The following is a 24004-nucleotide window of genomic DNA, read 5'->3' on the forward strand; positions in this document are numbered from 1 at the left end:
TATATATATATATATATATATATATTTTAACAAATCAGCCAATCCTATTGTAATTATTATTAATATTAATAATTTTTATATTTTTTCTATATATATATATATATATATATATATATATATATATATATATATATATATATATTTTTTTTTTTTTTTTTAAATCAGCCAATCCTTTGCAGATCTCAGTTTTGAGTCACTGTTTTAGAAAACTCTTGGGGTGGGTTTTGCCAAACATCCATTGGAGTTTGCTTCAGATAGCACATTTGAAAACACACAGTTTGGATCTAAAATGTAAAACAGAAGAGATACTGACAAGATGTTCAGCCTAAGGGATGTGGCTGTTCAAACAGATCACTAAGATGGCAGCAGACACCTCACACACACCTGCCCTCCCTCGCTGATCCATGTGTACATGTATGATTGATATTTATAATGCCCTGAGGCACTGCTGCAGTGCTGAGTGATTTGCAGTGACTGCCCCACACTGTGACCTGTACGATTTCTGTAACTCCCCTGACCTGTTTGCATACACAACGTTACAAAGTATATATTACAGAAAGACACTGACATGATACCAAATGATGTAAGAAAACTATTTTCAGAAGTTCCACAAAAACAACATTTCATTTTATGGTAGATTTTGTAAAGTGCAGTAGAATCAATCAATCGATCAATCATTAACCGTATGTAAATTGCAGTACATCGATGCACAATTTCAAAATTAGTTGCAATTGTAATCTCAAACCTCTTAATTCTTTATTTAATTTTGCATTATAGATGTGATTAAATCATTTATTATTCATTGACTGTCATCCTCAAACTGGTTGCTGAAATTGGATCCAGCAAAAGCTTTTATAATCTAAAAATGGACACTGACTATACAGTATTTACCATTCTAAATCTGCAAGGTTGGTTATTGTAATAAAAAAGTAATTGGGCTAGGAACCACGCTGCGGAACCACTTGGCCAATTAAGCTACAGCTTCTCATAAAATGAGGATTGATTAGTATGCCCATGAGCCTAATTCATAATTGTCTTTTAAAGTATGCTCAGATATCTACACTGACTTAAACTTATCTTAAGTTAACTTGATACTTATCATAATGATGGTGGTGGAACAAAGTCACTGTTAAACAGCTGATTTTTGCTTCAATCAATCAATTAATCAATCATCAATCAATGTTATGTATGTTTTATACTTTGTTAATTCTTAATTATCTTCCCAAAATAAGAGATATAACAGTGTTTGGTTTAAATGCAACATCACTCAAAGGAAAAGTTAGAAATTACTTTGTAGAAATACCCTACTTGCTGTCTGCTAATAGTACAGAGGCAAAGTGAGTATTCAGCAGTTTTCAGAATAAAATAAAATAAAATAAAAACAGCACATTTTATCCATTGCTTGTTGATTGGATTGTGAAAAAAAAAAAAAAAAAAAAAAAATATATATATATATATATATATATATATATATATATATATATATATATATATATATATATATATATATATATATATATATATATATATATATATATATATACCATTTACATATTCAATAAGTTTTGATTTCATGCCAACATATAGAGTGTGTTTTGACACAGAATATATATTTGGTTTACAACTGACATACAGATGAGGATTGAATGTGTTACTTTTCCATTTTCCCCACATCTGACACTCCACATTGTAGTTATTATCAATTATTCAGCTTTACCTCAGCAGTCCTTTCCTGTCTTTGATCTATTTATATTATTTCTACAGAATGGTACATGTATCACTTTTTATCCTTCTTGCTTTCTTTGTGATTCAGTGATCGGCCCTTTGGACACCTGCTTTGTTTCCTGAGTGTTTGTGTATTTTCACACTAACCCTTCAGCTTTTCTTTAAACTCTGTCTCCTATTGACTTTCCTACTTCTCTTTATCAGCCGCCAATCGCTTTTAATGTCTCTAAGGAGTAGTGCAGCAGGCATGCTGTCTCTTTCATCCCTGCAGCAGACCTCCATTTTGTGGGATTTCACATCTGTTTCCTATAATCTTTCAATGTCTCTTGAGGTTAAATGACATTCCCAAGGTCCCCGGGTCACATTAGCTGCAGTATTCAACTTGTGCCGATATTACGTTTCAATAATAATTTGAGGTAATAAATAGTGGAAGACACCATAGTGGTGTAAATAATAAATTAAAAATAAATAAATAAACAAACAAATACATGTATCCAGATAAGTTAACTGCAATTGAGCAACTGCAAAATAAATAAATAAATAAATCTACCCATTCTAGCTAACTTCAAGATCTAATAGTTGAACATATATATATATATATATATATATATAGAGGCCTACATATTTATACACACACACACACACATACAAAAAAAAAAAGGTTGTAGTAATAATATAACAAAAAAAAAAAAAAAAAAAAAAAAAAAATATATATATATATATATATATATATATATATATATATATATATATATATATATATATATATATATATATATCGTTTCTTTAAATTTCCATCCCTTCCGGAGGTAAATTCCTTATCGTTACTAACTATAATAAATCAAGCTTTGCCAGTATAAAATGAATCAGATTTTAAACGTTCCGCCGGCGTGTGCGCTGTCCGTGGTGCTGAAGCACGACACTGACACTGGGCAAAGAAACTAACGCGGGAACACACCTTTATCTCCGCGTTGATCAGATTATTGTATAATGTTATTTCCGTCTGATTAAGAACCCGCTCACGTGCCGGGCGCTCATTTAACATTTGCTCCTCCTGTGTGGCAGGGTCCTATAGTTTCGCCTGACTTGGAGCTCTCCTCTCACACTCTGTAATGTTGTATCTGTTTTACCTCTCACCAATCTCAAAGTCACAAGTTCCTGCCATCCGCGTTAACAGCGCGCCTGTTTGTGTGCATGCAGGGGAGCAGTGCTTCAGGCGGAGGCATGCATGCTTATTGCCAGTGAGCAGTGAAGATCTACCCCTATAACGCCCACTCTTCAGCGTGCTCCAAGACGAACAGACGCTTCGTGCGTATTTGTCTTCTAACTCATCTATCAGGATGATATTGCGAGGGGCTTCCTTAACGAGGATTTACACCACTGACGGATTGGATTGTCCTGTATTTGAGCAGCATACGGATATGTATTTTTTATCGCAAGATGAAATGAAAAGCCACGGAAAGTAGATATATGTTTCTCCGCACCTTGGAAGAAGGGTCGAGCACAAGAATGGGAACTATTTATGCGCGAAGGCAAAAGTAGAGGCAAATTGCATTGCGCTGCATAAAGAAAATGAAAGCGTGCTTTTCGGTTCACATTGCGAAGAACATTATGGTACTGTGCAACCGCACCGAACATGTCTGATCTTTTAACCCAGTTTTAATTAGTGCAATCCGACCTCATCCTCGTCAAACGACCACCGGCTTTCACTTTTCACCGGAGGATAAGGTGCATCGCTGTGGAAAGGTAACCTTTTCTTAAAAGACTCTGTAGAGCAACCTTGTTGGGATTAATTGACGGTGCAGTGCAAACTATTTCTCTCTTCTTGATTTCTAGAGCGTTTTTTTTTTTTTTTTTTTTTTTTTTTGCGCATCATTTTTGGTTTAGATTGGGTTCTGATTACTATAAAGCTAGTGTTATAAATAAGTAGCGTGATCCTCCTCCAGATGCAATGATCTCGAGGTGTTTCTCTGCATGGATGCTGAGTAATGGTCAGCAATGCACACGAGCCACGATTCTCCCCATAATGATATCTCACTTTCTCCTCTTTATTTGCATATGGAATTACTTAAAGATTTGGGTTTTGCCAAATGATGATGTAAATGATGCAACATGATGTTTAGACAAACTGTATGCTATTCAAACGTTCTTATAATGTTAGGGTTAGGGTTGCGGGTTAGTTCTGCCTGACAAGATAATTTACCCATGGTGGCAGCACACCCTGATAGGCTTTTTTTTTCTTTTTTTTCTGCCCGACAAGATGTTCTACCCACGTTTCTACTGCAATAGTACATCCAGATAGAGGTTTTCTGCTTGGCAAGATGTTGTAATTTTAAAGATGATTACTGGTTTTAAGTGCCACAGAATGCTTGCTATAATCTAACACCACAAATGTGTCCAAATACCTGGATGAAATGTATGCATAATGTATTCTGAGTCACAAGCAGATCACCAAGATGATATTATTTGGCTTTAATGCTCATATGCATTTCATTCATATGCAAACATGTTCTGTGAGAATCTTAATGGTGCCAGGTGACATGTGTCATCATTGTTTTCTTACATTCATTAACAAACACTTCAATATCAGTAACTAGTGCACTTGTATTGTAATTGTGCTGTAAAAGGAATATAAAACCCACTTGATTCATTTCCATGTATTGCATTAATGTCTGCTATGACTGTAAGCCCACAATTTGGAGGAGTTTTGAATGTCAAGTTGCAAAGCTCATAATGTCTTATTCTAGTCCACAGGTAGGGGGCCACGGTGGGCCTGTAGATGAGTGATCGTGCTGTATCGCCTATAGCTTCTGTAGCCTGAAATCATTTGAGTCATGTCAGGTGCAGATGGTTATTTCAGAACCGGACGTAATTGAATCCGTATGTGCTGTTAGCAAACATATGTTTCTTTCCCTTTAATGCCCTTCAACATGATCGCCATCTGAATTGTGTTATTTCATCATATTGTTTCTTTATTGCCATATTGGGGTTGATGGGATATGCAAAAGACCACATTGTTTACTCTGACTAATTATTTGAGGGTTTCAGCTGGTACTAAAAAGTCTTAATTTACCCCTCCACAATTTAAGGCCTAAAATGTCTTAAATCATTTTTAGCATTTTACAGCTGGTACTGTTGTCATATGAACAGTGAGAAAACACATGGTGGAAAAAGGCATGCTAAAAGCTTCAAACTGCTTAAAAAATTACTGACACCAAATTATTATTTGTATTTCCTTACTTATTTACTATTATTTTTGCGAGATACCCTTTTTTAGCTTGATTTCCACATCAAGCCAGTCAGCGTTATTGGTTTCAAGGTGTCAGTAAATGTAATTTAACCATCGTTTGTTGCATAGTTCCATAAGAACCATGGCATCTGAATGGAATATTTCAAATTGTCCCCTGTTCCCTGTCCTCCTTCTCTACAATCCATCATGAGCTGCAGCACTCACCAAATATGCAGACGAGGCCGTATTCTGAGCGCGTGCTCGAGATTGAACACTCCATCCTGGGCTTTTCAAACAGACTGTCATGTTTTTCAGCATGTGGTAGGACCATTGTGCGCACTCCAATCTCCAGAGAGAAAGACAGAGAGTGGGCTCACCATGAAACAGAGTGGTGCTCAGGGATGATTGGAATGGAGGTAGAGAGCGGGGCGAGGGAAAGGAAGAGGAAGTCCCTCTCTTTCTCTCTCCCAGGGTGTAGAGTTCTGCATTAAGGAGAGGCAGTGATGAGTGGGGTCTGCAATTACCCTCAGGCCTCCGTCACACCACAGCTACCTCGGCTTGCAGCTAATTGTGCCGATGTATTACCCTGTGTGTTGCTCTGCTATTACCTATTACTCTTCCCACTCCCTCTCCTCGACGTTTAGCACGGCCGGTGACTGCCCTAAATTAACTCTTGCTACTTTTGAGTTGTTGCCCAACAACAGAATTTTCGCCAGTAGAACTTAAATGGCCAGACATGCAATTTTCCAGTCGATCTGGTCTGGAAGCCAACAAAGATACACATCGTGAGAGTGGGATGGAGGCGAGGCTGTAAAACAGTTGGGGAGTGAAGCGGAGTAAAGGATGTTGTGAAGCACATTAATATGTTGCTTAAACGTTTTACACCTCAGCAATATCAATGGCTCTTTGCTAGACCTGAGGAGGCTTGTAAAGCTTTTGAACCCTAATGTGTTTATCTATGGTATTAGCACCAACTCACTACAAATCTTACTCTTTGTCAGGCTTGATTTATTTTAAAACATGAGTCTGCGATAGGACTGTGCTTGATTTAATTTTATCATTACTTCGGATTGGATGCCAGCAGCACTTGAACCGCCAACTGTTACTTTCCCCCGGAAAGCTGGCAAAAAGGTCGAAATCCATAGTGAAGGTGCAGCAGGAAGCACTATGAGAAATTTAACTTTTGTTGTGGTATCCAATGAAGGTCAAAATAAATGAGGAAAAGTGACATGACATCATTAAGTTGGCCAAAAAGTGGTGTGTAATTTGCTATTTTTCTTTCTTTCTTTCTTTCTTTCTTTCTTTCTTTCTTTCTTTCTTTCTTTCTTTCTTTCTTTCTTTCTTTCTTTCTTTCTTTCTTTCTTTCTTTCTTTCTTTCAGAGGATTAAAACTGCAAAGTACTGTGTGTCTTTTAACCTGACCTCCTCAGGAAAAACTAGTCCTGTCCAAAAAGGCTTAAAAACAGGAGCTTTCACAGTGTGCAGTTACCACTGCTCTCACCAGAGCACTAATATTTGGAATAATACAGTGATTTGGCAGCTACTATTTGTATAAAACCAGTAGTAATCAGAGTCAAAAATAAGTGTTTAGTCATGCCAACCAAGGGTAGGTGAATAGAGAAAATGTGCTGGCCCTACTTACTTACTTACTTGATTAGTTATTCATGATTTTTAATTTCAGAATTTATTAATATAATTGTTCAATAAATTTCAATCATTAATTATATATTTATTGGATATTATATTGGATATAATTTATAATTATTTATCATTTTAATTCTAAATTAAATGCATTATTATTATTATTTTTAATATTATGTGATTATATATATTTGCAAATAATTGTTCATCTTGTACCTATGTAATAATTTGCTGTTATGATATTTCATATGTCTACTTTTATTAATAGATAATGTGTTTAGTAATTCATTATACATGCATTTATAAAATTTAAGTATTTTTTGTCATTATTTTTGCTGTTATTTTTATTTTATTTATAATGTAATAATCAAACATTAGTTTTGCACACTGATTTTAATATCACTTGTTCAGATAATATCTAATATCTTGTTTAATATCACCAAGAATGTAAAGCATACACAGTGACATAATTCCAAAACCTAGAACTGTAAAAAAAAAAAAAAAGTTCCTTAGTTTGTAATACATTAAAAATGCATGTTGATAGTGTTTTTATCTAGGCCATGTCCACACGTACATGGTATTTTTAAAAACTGAGGTTTTCCTTTTAGCTTTCCGTAAAAAAAAATAAAAAATAAAAAAAAATAAATCTGTCCACATGAAAACACAAATGCAGGCCAAGAAGCACTGTCAAGAGCATGGCAAACCAACAGGTGACAATATAATCTCAACCATAAATCCATGTTGGCCAATCAGATGCCTGAAAAAGTTTCCAGTATGCAGAGATAACAGCACTGGCTCCGACATCAAAAGCCAAAAACGCAGTTTTTGCCGTCTACATGACAACACTGTAACCAGAGTTTTTGAAAATCTTCACCCTGGCAGGCGTTCCAAAAAAAATATTCGGTTTCAGTGACCTGGTGCATCGTTTGCGTGCGTTGTTTTAAAAATAACCACATTCATATGGAGAGGGCCCTAGACCTTACCAACAGTTTTCCCCCACCATGAGCAGTTTTACATTTCAAATCCACTTTAAATAATAATTATGTGAAATATGACCCAGAAAATGTAGCATTTATCTCACTCCAGTCCAGTCTTCAGTATATATTTAACATTGTGTCTGTTGGTATAATTAAGGTCTGCTTAAGTGCACTTTATATATTTGTCCTGTGCCCCTAAGCCCTCTATTGATCTATGGTTACAGCCAGTCAAACTACAGCCAAAGCCTTTACTAATCCATTCTGGGGTTCCTGCAGAGAAACAGATCCAGCACGGTGGGGAACCATCACTTCCTATTTGGCCTTTCAAGGATGACCGATCCCTACAGTATGTCTTCTTTCATTGGCTTGGTGAAAATCACTTTATGAAGGGGTCCCAGCACAATTGCGTTCACCTCTGTCTGACTGACACTGGGTCTGACATTAAGTGTGAGTGAACGCTCTGCTTTCTTCATTTGGGGCTGATCACCAGTTAAATGCCCTCAGATAAAGAGAGTGATGTTGGCATGAGAAACAACTATTGGGAAATAGTTTCGACAGAGACTTGGCAGTTCTTCATCGTATGATGGCATGATTGCAATTGTGACATTCTTATCATTGAGTCCCCTCGTCAGGCTAAAAGTGTAAAGGCAATTTCTTTTTAAATATAAGATATGGTTTGTGAAGTGAAGGTCAAGCATTTAAACCATAATGGACTTTCTCTTATTCCACAAAAATGAACCTGTATTCATAGGTTGATTTCTCAGAGTGTAGAAACTGTGTCTCTGTGGTGTTTCTATATAGCACTGTTTGAGTGTTTGGACAATTTGTATTCCAGGAAAAAGAGGTTAAACTGGGAATTCATGGTGCGTTCCATTTGTAGACGTTGGAAACTGAATAGGAACGTTTATCTGGAATGCCCTCATAAGTCACAGTTCTGACTCAGAATCCAATATGGCTGCTTAGTAAAGAAATAATTAGATTAACCGTTATAAAATATTGTTTATTAGCACTTATGTTTGTCCGTGTCTTAATAAACTTTACACAGTACAATCTCTATTTGTGGACATGATACTATTGTGATAGTCATGTAAATTACAGCTTTTTATGTGTTTTTAATCGACTGCTAACAATGGGGAAGTCATGGCCTAATGGTTAGAGATTCTGACTAGTAATCCAAAGGTTGCGAGTTTGAGTCTTGGGCCAGCAGGAATTAATTTACAGCACTCTCTCCACTTTCAATACCATGACTGAAGTGCCCTTGATCAAGGCACTGAACCCCCAACTTCTCCCCAGTTGCCGCAGCATGGCTGCCCACTGCTCCGGGTGTGTGTTCACGGTGTGTGTGTGTTCACTGCTGTGTGTGTGCGCACTTTAGATGGATAAAATGTAGAGCACGAATTCCGAGCATGGGTCACCATACTTGGCTGAATATCACGTCACTTTCACAATGGATGCATTAATCTTAGCTACCACTGTTGGAACCCTTGCAACAAGATGAATTGGAACATCATCAGCCCTTGATTACACTAAAAATCAAATTTTGTATAAAGAAGCAAGCTGATTTGATATGTCAAAATATCACAAGATATTTGTTAAATTTACTGTAACAAACAGCTGACATACCTTTCCTTTTTAAAGCGAAGAAGGATGTGGTGGTCCGGTCATGTCTGATATCCTAGCTTTGGAAATTGTGTATGCAGCAAATCTCCTTTTATGAATATGGTCAATTGCAAAGTGTTTATGTCCACAAGAAAAGTTCTTGACATAATAATTTCTACTTTCTTTATTTTGTGCACTGAATTTTCTTCTTCTTCTTCTTTTTCAAGTGCATTTGTACAGCTGTCTCAGCTTCCTGTTGATTTTTTGTCTTCATCCTTTCCCAGCTCACTGTGATATGTAGGTAGCTGTCATAGACAGTGAGATAGTGTTAACCCAAAAAACAGAGCATCCTGAAATGGATTTTATCTCTGCCGTGTTTTACCAGTTGGCGTGTAACTGTGGGGAGAAGTGTGTTTATCAGCATTGTCTCTCTCCTGACACAGTCATCTCCGGCTGCACCTTCACTGGTGATGGAGTCAATCATCCGTGACCTTCGACTACACCTTCCTCTGTCTCTCTCTTTCGGTCTCTGGCATTATCTTTCTGTCTCTCTCTGCAGATTAGCACAGCTTTGCTTCTTTCTATGCCATACAGTATAAATAGAAATGTTCTCAGAGGCCATCTGCCTGTTCTCATTGGCGGGTACGGTGGGTCAGATTATGGGATCCGTATAGACATCCGGCTGAAACAGCTTTTGCTTCTGCTCCAGTCCTTTTTCTGAGCCTGTGCGTACAGATGCGCAGCTCTGGGTTACATATTGGGGCTCGTCTCCTGAGCTGTGATTTTGCTGAAGGTGATACGGTTGATGATTGCGGGGGATACAGTGTGTATATGTGTTTTGTGGGCATTCTAGGTATTCGTCAGGAGGATTACACTCTAGGGCACAGAAAGGGTTCATGGCAGATTAGCTACACAATATAGTCAAAACAACGACACGTTCTAGAGCAGCGATCCTCAAATCTGTCTCGCGAGATCCACTTTCCTGCAGAGTTTAGCTCCAACCCTAATCAAACAAACATACCTGTGATTTTCGAATGACCCTAAAGACATTGCAGACTGGTGTGTATGATCAGGGTTAGCTAAACTCTGCAGGAAGGTGAATCTCGCGAGCCAGATTTGAGGATCGTTGTTCTAGAGTTTTGGTCTCAACAGGGCTTGGCCACCTACCTGAGCGCGTGAGGTGATGTGGTTCAGAGGGATATTTCGTCAAACTATTTTTAAGTAGGGTAGAGGAATTCAAATCTGCTTTCCTGTAGGTGTATGTGGATCGTTGACGAATAATAGTATCTAAGAGTGAAACATCTTCTTAAAATATAGATTACAATTTCCTAGAAACGTGGTCTTGGTATTCATTTTGGTTTGATATTGTTTTCAAAAATCTTTCAATTTTCAGTTAGAGCGTACATTTAAACTTATGTGGTGCAACTACTAAGTGAAATTGATCTTAAAAATTTTAAATACGTTTGACTGTACACGACTTAATCTTCATTTTAAGAAAAAGAGTGTCATCATGTCAGTCATCCATATAGCCGTTGCATTATATATAGTTATTTCATTGGAGAGAAGAAAATGGAACGTGTTTCTCTGTGTGTGGGCCAACGTCGTGAAAGAGTGAAAGCCCATTTAAAAAGGGTCTGGCAAAACTTATTACACTGTACATGAGGACTAGTGTCATAGGAAAAAAATAATAGAGTGTGAACAGGATTGAGAGAGGTAAAGAGAGCGTTGGCCCCAACTGCTCTTCAGTCATATCCTGTCTGGCCTGGTTACTTAATGCCAATCATATGATTTAATGCTAGATTAAGCACATGCTTGACAGCTAAAATACCCCCCCTCTCTTTGCTAAGAGTCACTCAGGGTTTATTGGCTTCAAACAGCTCTCAATCTGCCCCCACTGTTGAATTATCACAAAAGCATTCCACCACAACACAATCCAGAGTGCTGCAGAAGGTGGTTTTTACCCATTCACGCTTTTGACCTTGGTTCTGCGAATGCAGTGTCACCAATTCAGCCTGCAATGCACATTGGCCAGCATCTAGGAATGAAGAAGAAGAAAAAAGAAAAAAAAAACCTTAACAAGTTTGAGAACTGCTTCTCTGCTCATGGCCTTGGTTTTCACAGATTCAAACAGTGAAAGAGTGCAAACAAGAAGCCTTTTTAGAGTAGAGTAAAACTAACCCTTCCCGCCTCTCCCCTTATGTAGCAGTGACTAGATTGCTACTATGTAGAGAACACCATGTGTAATCGACCACAGGATTTAACGCTGATGAGTCAACAAACATCGTTATGCAATACAAGTGTCTGAGTCATGTGCTTCTTTAGCTTTTCTGTTGCTGGTCTTTGTGTTCACATTAATCTATAGCCCACAGTCTAAGAACAGAACAGCTAATTAGCATTGCTTGTTGTTCTAATTAATGGATGCCCATTTCCTTTTCAGTTCAAAAAAGCAAAAAAGTAATTGCGACTTTATTTCTTATATATCTCTTATTTATATCTCACAATGCTACTTTACAGTATATCTCACAATTGCCACATTTTAGGGTGACTGTATATCACATTTCTGTCTTTATTTCACACTTTCTCACAATTTGACTTTTTATTTTATGATTTGAACTTTATTTTTCATTTATAGCTCACAATTTGACTTTATACTTTAAAAATGTAAAATTTCCTCATATATCTTGAAACGTTGCGTTCAATCTTTCAGGGTGACATTGTAACACTGTATCTTAAAACTGTGACTTGTTTTTTCATATTACTTATGAAGTCTCACTGAAAGATATAGTCACATTACATCACGTGACCATATCTTACTATTGCAGCTTACTATAGTCTTATTTATTTGTGTAAATGTAACTGTATATCTTACAATTGGACGTTATTTCTCATTCATTTATTTTGTGACTTTATATCTTTCAGTGGGATTCTGTATTTTTACTTTGTATGACAATTTCAACATGATTTATCATTTATATCACAAAATATGAATTTATATCTTACAGGGCTTTTTATGCATTACATATTATGATAATATGTAATGTAGATTATTATTAAATTGTATAATAGCTTGTAATGAACACATCTCCTTGCCATAAAAAATTTAACAGCACCTTCCCCCAAAAGCAAAATCTATTTAATTTATTTATTTTTGGTGTGTCTTTAAGTATCAGATAATGTGTTTTTAATTAGAAAGAAGTGTTGCCTGAAATGTATGATATATATATATATATATATATATATATATATATATATATATATATATATATATATATATATATTTAGGCCTTCATTTGGTTTCATCAATATTACAAGCTCTCAGGTGGTCTTCTAGTTCTGCCCTAGCTTAGCAACTGTTGCTGAGATGAACAGACGTTTTAACAGCTAACTTCCTTCAGGTATTATAGAACTCCTTCATCAGTACAGGAAACAGAACTGCACTCGTCAGACCATTTTATTGGGTCTTTAAAGCCAGGCATAACTACATGTGCTACATTACTGTATGCTTGTATCCTCATAGTAAAGTCCAACCAACTGTTCTGTTTCCAGTAACATTAGTTGTTATGGAGCTATAATACAGCATACTGAAATAAACAAATCTGTACTTTATATGCGCTGCTATTCAGGCATGGCATTTACACACAGGAGGAAGTTTACAGCTGTGTCACACTGCTAGAGACAAGAACAGAGGCAGTGCATCAGGCGTTGAGGTGAGAGGTGTGGGATAAGTTCAGCGATCTGCACACATCGAATCTGTGTGTGTACTTACTAGTGCATACACAGGGCTTTATTTCCGTGTTAGCAAACAACTGACATAAGCTATAATTTTCCCACTCTGAGCATGCTTTGTTTTCGGTTAACATCCAGATCTGTCGGATCGCATCTGATGTGATGATCACATATCTAAAAAAAGAAGAAAAAAGATCATGATTGGAATAACCATTTAATTCAAAACACAATCGGTTCACCAACATTTAAGTGGTGGAGGAGTAGTTTGAAGTAATGTGTAAAGTATTTTAATGAATATAGGCCTGCAAATGTAATTCTGCTTTTATTTGCATGTTTGTTAAGCATAAGTGATTTTTAAAGTGTAATAAAGCAGTTAGTTTGTAGCCGAATCATTGTTATTTCCTGGTCTGTGTTTTAAAGGGAACCACTCTAAATGAAATCATAACGCTTTTTATGAGCACTTCATATAGACCTCTGATAAGATGTTATGTATCAGAGTATATGAGCGAAGCGGAGTGGGAGTGGTGTGATTTTGACTGGAGCGAGAAGCAGATTTTTTAAAAGTCGGAGCATCTCTATCATGAGTGCAGTTCATGCCAATGACCTGTAATATAACTGCATATTTAGCTAGAATTCACGTCTTAAACATATTTAGCTTGCTTGATAGAGAAGGATCACTTAAAAGAAAAAGACTGTGAAGAATATGATGATGGCTATGGATATGAGCGGGAAGTTATAGTTCTCAAGGAATTTGTTTGTTCCTTCTATATATATATATATATATATATATATATATTAGGGCCGGGACTCGATTAAAAAAAATTATCTAATTAATTAGAGGCTTTGTAATTAATTAATCGAAATTAATCGCATTTTAATCGCATATAAATATTTGACCTGAGAACAGTATTTTTTTTTACATGGATGTATAGTATACCATTGAATAATGACTGAATACATAAGCTTAAGCAACAAAATATTGTTTATTTTTGTTCAACCAAGTCTAGCAGACCAGTGCAATTTTTGCCATGAAGTGTAGCAATAGCATATTTAGAAACAATTTAGAAATAGTACATTTCAGAAATTCAGGAAGCTTATAGGTGCTGGAACCTTCTGTAAAGTGTTTTTTTTTAAGTAATACACAATACTGTCAATTACATAAAGAACACTGGAAACACTGACTACTAGAAAACACCTCTCTGTTGCTTCAGAGGCCATAACATACTAACTCTCAATAACCTTGGCCAAAACAATAAAGAGTTCAACATAAAGTGCCAGTTGCAACAACAAAATAATACATAGTTCAACATAAAGTGTAAAGTCCACGCTAGCTGCTATATGTTTTGCGTTGAGGTGATACTTGAGGCTCGATTTGCTGCGGTGAAACTCGAAGCGAACGCTAGTTGGTGCTCCAGTATAATCGGTCCGCCGAAACTCATCCAGTGAGAAGTGGAATATATATATATTCTCAGATTATGTAATCCAAATGAAACTTGCATCCAGGCGCATCGACTACTAAAATCTTTATTTTCTATCCACTATTAAAATGGCTTGCACTCACCTAAATACTTGGGTTGAACTTTTCTGGAACAGTGTTGTAAATACGACTTAACCACTGACTTATACCCGTGTCCTCTTTTGGAAGACAAAACAAAGTTTTTCAGGGTCTGTCTCCACAACATGGTGGAAGCAACAATACAACAGCAACAATCAAAGACACTCCTTCTTTCTTTGTGTGAACATTAGGGTGGTGTTATGCAAATCTTCCCACATTGTGATGTAGACATGTGAGGACGTGTTTAAATGAGGCCTTTTAGGAGGGCATGAACAAGTCTTAACTTTTATAAGAATATCTACTACTCCATCACATAAAGGTAGTGGCACAGATTGCCTTTAGAAATAAATGGTTATTACAAATAGTTGCAAAAAATAAATAAATAAATGAAATAATAATAATAATAATAATAATAATAATAATAATAATAATAATAATAATAATAATAATAATAATAATAATCAGTATTGTGAGACAAAAAGTCACAATTATTTCTTCTTCTTCTTCTTCTTTTTTTTCCATTTGGTGGCATAAAATGGCTACATATCTACTTGTCTTTGACTTTTATCCCAATTGTAAAATCAAATGTGATAATTTGTACTCACATCTACATTTTTTTATTTATTTTTTTCAGCAAACTATAGACTCCTCATCATCATTCACAGTCATTACAATTGGATGGAGGATAATGAGTGGGTTGCTTGGTAACTACAATTTGTGTGGCATCTCCCAAAAAACACCTCGCAGTCATTAAGTAATTTATTCAGAGCACAAACAATTTGGATTCCCTGTTCTCGCTCTCTCACACATATAGCTGGCAATAGCTGAAACACAGCAGAGCATGAGTCTGGTCCTGTGAGTGATTTGGCAACACACTTGTGCATACAGTGACATGTCCTTGTGGGGGAATGATGGGGGTGGCTCAAATAAAAGAAAACAAAACAAACAAAAATATTTCATGCGAGCAAGAGCATTATACATTTTATAATTGTGATTGTGATGATCCATTTTGTGATTTTATATATATATATATATATATATATATATAGAGAGAGAGAGAGAGAGAGAGAGAGAGAGAGAGAGAGAGAGAAATATGTATGTATTTATTTATTCCATGAAACACATTCATGCTTTACATCTTCTGTTTTGCATTTAAGAACATTTTACTAAAATATAAAGAGATTTTGAAATGAACAGCGTATGTTGCATGATTTATTACAATATTATATAAAAGTGTTTTAACATAAGCTCTAGTGCTGTATATTATATTAGTCGCTGCTTTGTGGGAAAACCAAATAGCGGTTCTGTTAGTTCTTTTGCAGTTTACAGAATAAAAATGTCCAAAGGAAGAACAATGTTTACTGCAGCTGAGGCGATAAAAATATATTTGTGTTATGCAACTATTGCTCACCTGTTTGATGCATTAAAACACTCTCTTAGAGAAGGTTCCGTGTGTATGTGCAAAATACATTTTGTACACAGCCTGTACTCCTTCACAATTTCCTTTTAAGATGTATAGTTGGCATCAGTCATTGTATGTAGGAGGTGTTGAGTTTTCTAGAGTAGCATCACTTTGCAACTACAGTATTGTTGTTTCTGCCTCTAATAATTTATTTAAAAGCATTGTTAGCTTGCATTTGAGCTCAATCAGTCTTTTTTTCATTATTATTATAACTATTATTATTATTTTTTATTTTTTTGAAGCATGTATGATTGTTGTCACAACAATGACAAAATCCCATTGATTAAAGTCATTGCACAGTAACTCTTGTTTCCTGTTCTTCATCATGAACTCTCATTTTCCATCTACCCAAATCTTTTTTCTCACGTTCTTCTTGAACTCCATCTGCAGTGATGTTCACCAGCTTGAAGAATCTTTCAGATGATATTCTTGCATTGCTGTATCTCATGTGCGGAGTCAAAGCTTCTTCAGTGTTTGTTCCTTTCAAACCTCCCAGAGTTGCTAACCGTTTCATAGCTGCATGCTTGCTATTGCTGCCAAGGCTGCATTTCAAGGGTTCCCGTGGGCCCACAGCCTTGAAGAAATGTAGGTTTGGAGATCAGTTTCCATTGGCTGATCAAAGGTCCAGGGCTGTTGTGACAAAAGTGTCTGAACGTGACAGCTCCTGGATCACAAGCCCTCAAGTCCTGGATTCCCTCAATACCATGGCAATCACAAGTTGCCAGTTGTACTGGAAAGCCTGACACCATCTGATGTCTGACTTCTTCCAAAGTGGGTGAGAAAGCAGTAACATATCCACCTGCTTTCTGCCGCTCATCATCACGTTTCCTCCATGGAAGCTGACTGTGGCCATTGTACCTTTCGAAGCTTCCACATTCCTGCCTTTTTCACGAAAAACAGCCAACAAACATATTCCCTCCTGAGTTGTGATGCTCCGACAGATTCATCTTGTGGTGTTCATTATTAAACACACAAAGCATATTGTTTGTGAAGTTCTGATTATGAAACAAAACAGTGGATGTGACAATTAGTAACAGTATATAACAGCAATAGTTACATTAATATACTACTATATCATTTAATTTTATTTCTTTCTAAAAACTTGTTTCTGACATTGGGTTAAAATAAATAAATAAAAGTAATGGTGACATTTTACCACATAATTTATACTTTTTTTCAAACGAGTTCAGTCTCACCATTCAGATTTTTTTCTTCCCAGAATTGCGAGGAAAATGGTCAGAATTGTGAAAAGCAACATCTGATTACCATTCTTTTCATTATACATTTTTTGGTATTTTTATGAATTATTGATATATATATATATATATATATATATATATATATATATATATATATATATATATATATATATATATATATATATATATATATATATATATATAAAATAAGCAAGTTTATATTTTTGTTTATTCCATTTTCATTTAATTTAGTTAGTTTCAGTAATTTTGTTCTGTTTATTGTCTTTTTCTTTTCTTTTTTTGTAAAGTGAGTCATATGTTGTTATTCATTTTTACTTAAGTTTTAGTTATTTTAGTACATCAAGTTAAACTAAATGACATTTTTTAATTTTGCTTTAGCAACTAGCTAAAATAATCAAATTCATTATTAATCAAAAACAATGTATAGTTTGTGAAGTTTTGACTAAATGGCATTAGCGTCAAAAGAATTGAGTTTCTGATGAATCAAATCAAAACTGGAAACAGTGACAGCTGCTCAGACATTTGGGGTGGAGATGGTGAAATTACAGATGAGGAGGAAACAGGACTCCTCACTGAGAATAAAAAGGGACACATGGAGATTTGCTGCTACTTAGTGCTTCCCAGTTTCAACGCACACATCATCGTGCGTAATGCAGCAGAAGATGCTCCCCACAGTGAGCAACTGCTGAAGCACTGAAGACTGGGGGTTTGCTTGGAGGAAAAGAGCCCCACTGACTGAATATCTGGTGTGTTATGTTGGGCTTACCAAATGAAAGATAGCTTCTGCAGAACAAGAGACAGAGAAGCGCTTACTGTGTGGACTAACGTAGTTAATTACCGATCGACACCAGAAAAACACACACATAAAAAAAAAAAAAAAAAACAAAACATTTTGGCATGAATGCGTCAATATCCTAATGATGAGAGTGGATAACCCAGAAATAGGACTGATGCCTTGATTCATTAAGAAGCCAAATAAAAGGCACTAATCTGCTTGTGCAAATTATGTGTGCATTGTATGGCTGTATTGCAGGTGATTTGATGGGAATAACTTCACAAATAATTACTTCTGCATGTTAACTTTTAGTCATTACTTTTAGTTATTAGTTTTAGCCAAACTGCAGTTATCAAATGTTTTTTTTTTTTTTTTTTTTTTGCTAGCTATTTTATATGTAATCTTCAAACTAAAATAATCATTTATTCTTCTCTCTTTAGACCAAATAAATTTAGCTTATAATAAATTTGAATCAAGGATTGAATTTGAAAAAGTAGTGAAAAGGGAGCAACTTATACAAATTATCATTAATAATAATTAATAATAATTATTATTAATAATATTAATATATATTAATAATTATAATATTAATATGAATTAATAAAGGAAGCACAATGAGAAATATATAGAGATACAAATTAAACTAATTTATTTTATATACAGTAGGTTTACTTAACATGTATACATTTATTTAACATTTTGTTAATTAACATTAAGGAGCGATGGGTATTTCATTAGGAACGCTGTCACAGACCGAAGACATGCATGTAATACTGAAAGACGTTCAGTTTTCACCCACCTGTTTTCATTTACCTAATCCATAACTGACTGTATTTATCTGAGATACTCTTCACTATAAACATTTGGACTGCCGTGTGTATTTTTGAGCACTGAGAACTGATCGTGTGCTGTATATGAGAACTGCAGAAAATGACCGTGCCCGAGAGAGAGAGCTTTTCAATCAGCACTCCCGGGAAAAATGGGACGTCTGGTCACCTTATCCCTACCTCTTCAGGTGCTGAGGCCATTGTTTCAGATTGCTGGTTTGTGTTTTGTGAGCCTATCCATCCACTGCTGCAGCTATACTGAGATTTATCCAATTGCAATCCAATGACAGGGACGAACATCTTGAAGGACAATAGCATATAGGATGCATTTTGAATGTCTGATAGTTCTCAAATAACATTATAGTCCCATCATGTCTAGTTAATGAAGACGTGGCATATATTTCGTCATCAGATGTTAGTTTTAGCTCATCAACATCTCATCTTAGTCACTCAGTTTTTTTTCTGAGTTGGAAAACACCATTCAAAATGTTACTTTTTGTACAGAATGTTCACATATACCTTACTGCATATGCAATAATTTATTTGATATGTAGGTCTCTCTCTCTTAAATATTTTATTATATACAGTGCATGTGTGTTTATATATAGTTTGTGTTATGATTGGATGCTGGGCAGGCAAAGAACAGGCAAGGGAGAATATCCAAATGCAGCAGTTTGTGCAAAGGGTAATCCAAGACCACAATCCCAAACACAGGAGTCAAAACACAGGTAATCAGTCCAAGCAGGGAAAACAAAGCACAAAGAAACAACGAAGGAAAATGGGGTAACATCCACAATGACTGACAGAGACAGACTGAGAGACCCAACTTGGTTGCACTTTATTTTACAGTACGTGTACTTACATGTACTTATAGTGTACTTAAAGTGTATTTATCTAAGAAAGTTCTGATAATACAAGGTAACTACATGGGGTAGGGTTAGGTTTAGGGGTAGGTTCAGAGTTAGTACCTAGTCATTACATAGTTATTGAAATTAATATAATAAGTACATAGAATGGACATTGGGAACAATACTGTAAAATAAAGTGCTACCCACAACTTTATACACAGGGGCAAACAAGATAACGAGGTAACAAGGGCATAGCTATTCAGTATCCATGGCAACTTACAAGGTGGCAGCATGGCAGGGAAACATGAGGTGAACAACACTAGGGACACAGAACACAGGCAGGGATTGTGACATACCCATATTGTGACATAGGAAGCCAACATGAAGCCAGCAGAGCTGAGGACCACCAAGGTGGAGCAGAAGAACACAACAGCAGAGCAGTAGGGTCAAAGTATACCCATGGCCGTGCAGACGACCACCACAGCAGGGCAGATGGGATTAAACACCCCCACGTTGGAGCGTAAAGGGCTTAAAATCCCCATGGCGGAGCAGATAACGACCACAGTACAGCAGACGAGACCACCAGGGTGGACCTGAGAGAGCAGGGAACAACCACTACAGATCAGGCTTGACTGGAATAAAAAGCACAGAGGGGTTACCAACAGTCTCTGTAGCTAAAACAGGACAGGCAGAAAGTTCATAAACTGCCTCCTTGGCCATGGCTGAACAGGCAGAGAGTTCACAGATGCCACTGCCTCTGCAGGTTTTGCAGCAGAAGCCGCCACCTCAGGAGGAGCTGGAGCGGATGCTGCCACTTTAGGAGGTTCTGCAGTGCAATCTGCCACCTCAGAAAGAGTTGGGCTTACTGGAGACATAGGAACAGGAAATAGCACTCCTGGCCATGATGAGAGAACAGGAGCTGATTCAAGGACTAGACTTGGCTTAGGAAGAGATTCCAGGGCTGAATTTGGCTTAGAAATGGATTTCAGGACTTGGCTCAGGAACGGATTCCAGGACTTGGCTTAGGAACGGATTCTGTAGAAGCTGGAGGACAGTATAGAGCCCAAACATACCAGATGGCCACCAACATAACTGGAAACACTGTAGATAGGAGAACTGCCTCAGTAACTGCTGGAGCTAAATGCCTTGGAAGGCCAGCTACTCTCACTGATGTCAATGATGAGTCCGCCAAACTGGAAGCCTGCCTCAAACACTCATGGAAAGCCTTGTTGTCTCCAAACTCAACACTCATGATGACTGGGAACTCTGGCATGGCATCCATGATGACCAGAAACTCTGGTGTGTCATCCATGGTGGCTGAAGACCTTGGCATGACTTTCATGATGGGTGGAGGCTCCGGCGTGGCAGCCATCTTGGGTGCTGATTCTGACTGTGGCATGACAGTCATCTTGGGAGATGACTTGGAAATGGTGGGTATTTTGGGTTTAGACTCTGGTGGGGTTGACTTTGTGAAGAAACTCTGCAACAGTGGCCATGTTGTGGAGAGGTGCTGGAGTGGGGAATGATAACACTGAACTGGCCATCACCAGCATGGGGCTGGCTGGAGACCATGGTTGGCCAAGCTCAGTGGCCAATGCCCCTCCCCCGCAAAAATATATAAATAAATGTAGCATCTACCTTGACCTCCCCAACAGTGAGAGGGGAATCCACAGAAATTTCCAGAAACCTTTCTGCAAAGCTACCTAAAAAAAAACCAATGTGTAAGTGCACCAAGGAGAAAAGCTTTTTATAACGCATAATGTGGTCACACCAAATGTTAATTTAATTTAGTTAAGTTATTAGAAGTGAATTAATAAAATATATTTATGGCATTATTTTTGACGGCATCCTCACTTTATGGCATTTTTACACAAGTGCCTAAAACTTGCAGGTTTCTAAAAGCATTTTGTAGATATTGCCACAGTTGTTCTGGATTTAGTCGGTCTCAGGTTGTTTTGTTTCTTCATGTTATTCCAGGCAGACTGATGATGATGAGATCAAATATCTGTGTGGAGCACTGACTGCTGTAAGAGTCCTTGTGCAAACAAAAATCTCACTTGATTATTACATTTAATGGCAAAAATAATGTTTGGAAATATAAACTGATATTCCCTACTGACACACTGCAGCAATACATAGAAATAACTGACTTAAAACCATTTTTTGTTGGTGAAAAAAAACTAGTGCCCTAAGACTTTTGCACAGTAATGTATGTATGTGTATATATATGTGTATACCTGGTCTCATAAAAATATGTAACTCTGTGTACTTTTTGTGCAACACCATTTTTACGTACCTTACTGCACGTTTCACTGCAGTTTCAAAGAGAAATGTCCACTGAGTGCTGCTAAAAAGCTGGTTCAATTCGTGAATCCTGGCATTTTTTTATTACATTGAAATGTGTACGTATTGCTTGGTTTTTATTATCTTCCTTCTGACATGTATTGGGGCCATCCAGAATGAAAATATCCGGGGACTGTCACTAAAAGTTAAAGTTCAATCGGGTTGGAAATATGTCCTACACAAACCCAACCCTAAACCTAACCGATTGTGTAAAAAAATGCTAAACTGACATAAAAATGCTTTTGTTTATGCAACCATGCCATTTGAACTTCCTAATATACAGATTTGAACTGGTTTGTCAAACTGTGGTTACGCAGAGCTCCTCACCCCTCAAGTATGTCTCCTTACTCCATGAGCTAACAAATAAACCTGCCGCCTATGAAAACTCATAGATATGAAGCTGGATATGTGCGATGCTAACATTCAAAAGCATCAGTTTTCAAATTTCCCAGCATATTAATATTGTTTTGATGTCATAACATGATATTCTTCAAGTAATTGTGCGAGAATTACGCTGTATTAATCAAAACTAAATTCATGAAAAGGAATAAAAGGTGTCAGAGTTTCCCTGCCTCTAGTGTTAATTTATTTTGGAAACTACAGTGAAGTGTACTTACTGGTACGAATTTCACATCTCGCAGAAAATTGAACCCAGGTACATTAATGCCATAGGACCGGATAGATTAATACTTTTTAATTTGCTGACACTTTTGAAATATTTTTTAGAATGTGGTATGTAATGTAATCCATTTGCATTAGAGTTGACAAAGTGACACAGTATTCATTAAGCAAAAGCCAAATACACGATTGAGCTCTTCTGAAAGACATAATTCATAGAGGACTACATTAGCAGATTGTCACATGCATGTTCTGTTTTGATTTAGTTTTCCTTGTGTTTTGTTCTCCTGCATTAGTTCCCTTGTTTGTCGCCCTGACTATTAATTAGTTCACACCTGTTTATGTTACTAGATAGATACAGGCAGGTGAGTTTTTATGAGGGCTGAAGCTAAACTCTCCAGGATAGTGGCCCTCCAGGACCGGAGTTGCCTATCCCTGGTCTAAAGGCATGTTCACACCTGGACAAATATCGCACATGATTATCACGACGTTTAACACCTTGTGACTAAACAAAGGGTGCCAATGTGAGTGTGCACACCGACACTCGCCCAAAACTTGCTGCGTTAAAAACTGTCCGACCAATGAGATTGGTGCTTTTGTTCATGTGCCTGGAGCTGCTGAAGTTACAGTAAAACACAACTTGGTGCCGCTCAAGCACAAAACGGTCTGGCCGTGCATGACTTGATACCTAACGGCGAAGAGGAAGTAAATAGACCAAGTTAATGCATTGAGGCAAGATGACTGTAGAGCTGCTGGTCTCAGTGCTGTCTTAACACAAAGGGCTTCATGACAAGTGTGACAGCGACTACAAAAATCTTGAAAAAAGTGAGTTGTTATGGAGAGGAATTGCAGATCAGATACGATTCGATGTGAACCGGGGTATTTCTGTTTTTCATTAAAGGGGGGGTGAAATGCTATTTCATGCATACTGAGTTTTTTACACTGTTAAAGAGTTGGATTCCCATGCTAAACATGGACAAAGTTTCAAAAATTAAGTTGTACGTTTGAAGGAGTATTTTTGTTCCCAAAATACTCCTTCCGGTTTGTCACAAGTTTCGGAAAGTTTTTTTTCGAGTATGGCTCTGTGTGACGTTAGATGGAGCGGAATTTCCTTATATGGGTCCTAAGGGCACATCTGCCGAAAGAGCGCGCGCTCCCGTAGTGCAGAGCACTGAGAGCACAATAGACGTTCACTGATCAGAGCGAGAGCGTCGCGAAATGTCACAAAAGGAGTGTGTTTTTGGTTGCCAGGGCAAGACAACCCTGCACAGATTATCAAAGAAAAAACAGCATTAAGGGACCAGTGGATAGAGTTTATTTTTCAGAGCATCAACGGAGTTGTGCAAGTGTTTGTGTTTGTTCCCTGCATTTCTAAAATGCTTGTTTTACAAACAAAGCCCAGTTTGACGACGGATTAGTGTATCGTTTATTTCTTAAGGATGATGCAATCCCAACGAAAA

General features: G+C 36.9%; 1 protein-coding gene across 1 annotated transcript in view; it reads left to right on the top strand.

The window, feature by feature from the left end:
* Positions 1 to 2666: 2666 nt before the first annotated feature.
* Positions 2667 to 24004, top strand: part of LOC113098802 (leucine-rich repeat and fibronectin type III domain-containing protein 1-like protein) — a 77312-nt gene continuing 55974 nt past the window's right edge. Inside the window, exon 1 of the mRNA XM_026263891.1 lies at positions 2667 to 3471. The gene's annotated coding sequence lies outside the window, so the exon portion shown is untranslated. The remainder of the gene's footprint in view (positions 3472 to 24004) is intronic.

Source organism: Carassius auratus, unplaced genomic scaffold (assembly GCF_003368295.1).
Source record: "Carassius auratus strain Wakin unplaced genomic scaffold, ASM336829v1 scaf_tig00216680, whole genome shotgun sequence".
NCBI classification, from domain to species: Eukaryota; Metazoa; Chordata; class Actinopteri; order Cypriniformes; family Cyprinidae; genus Carassius; species Carassius auratus.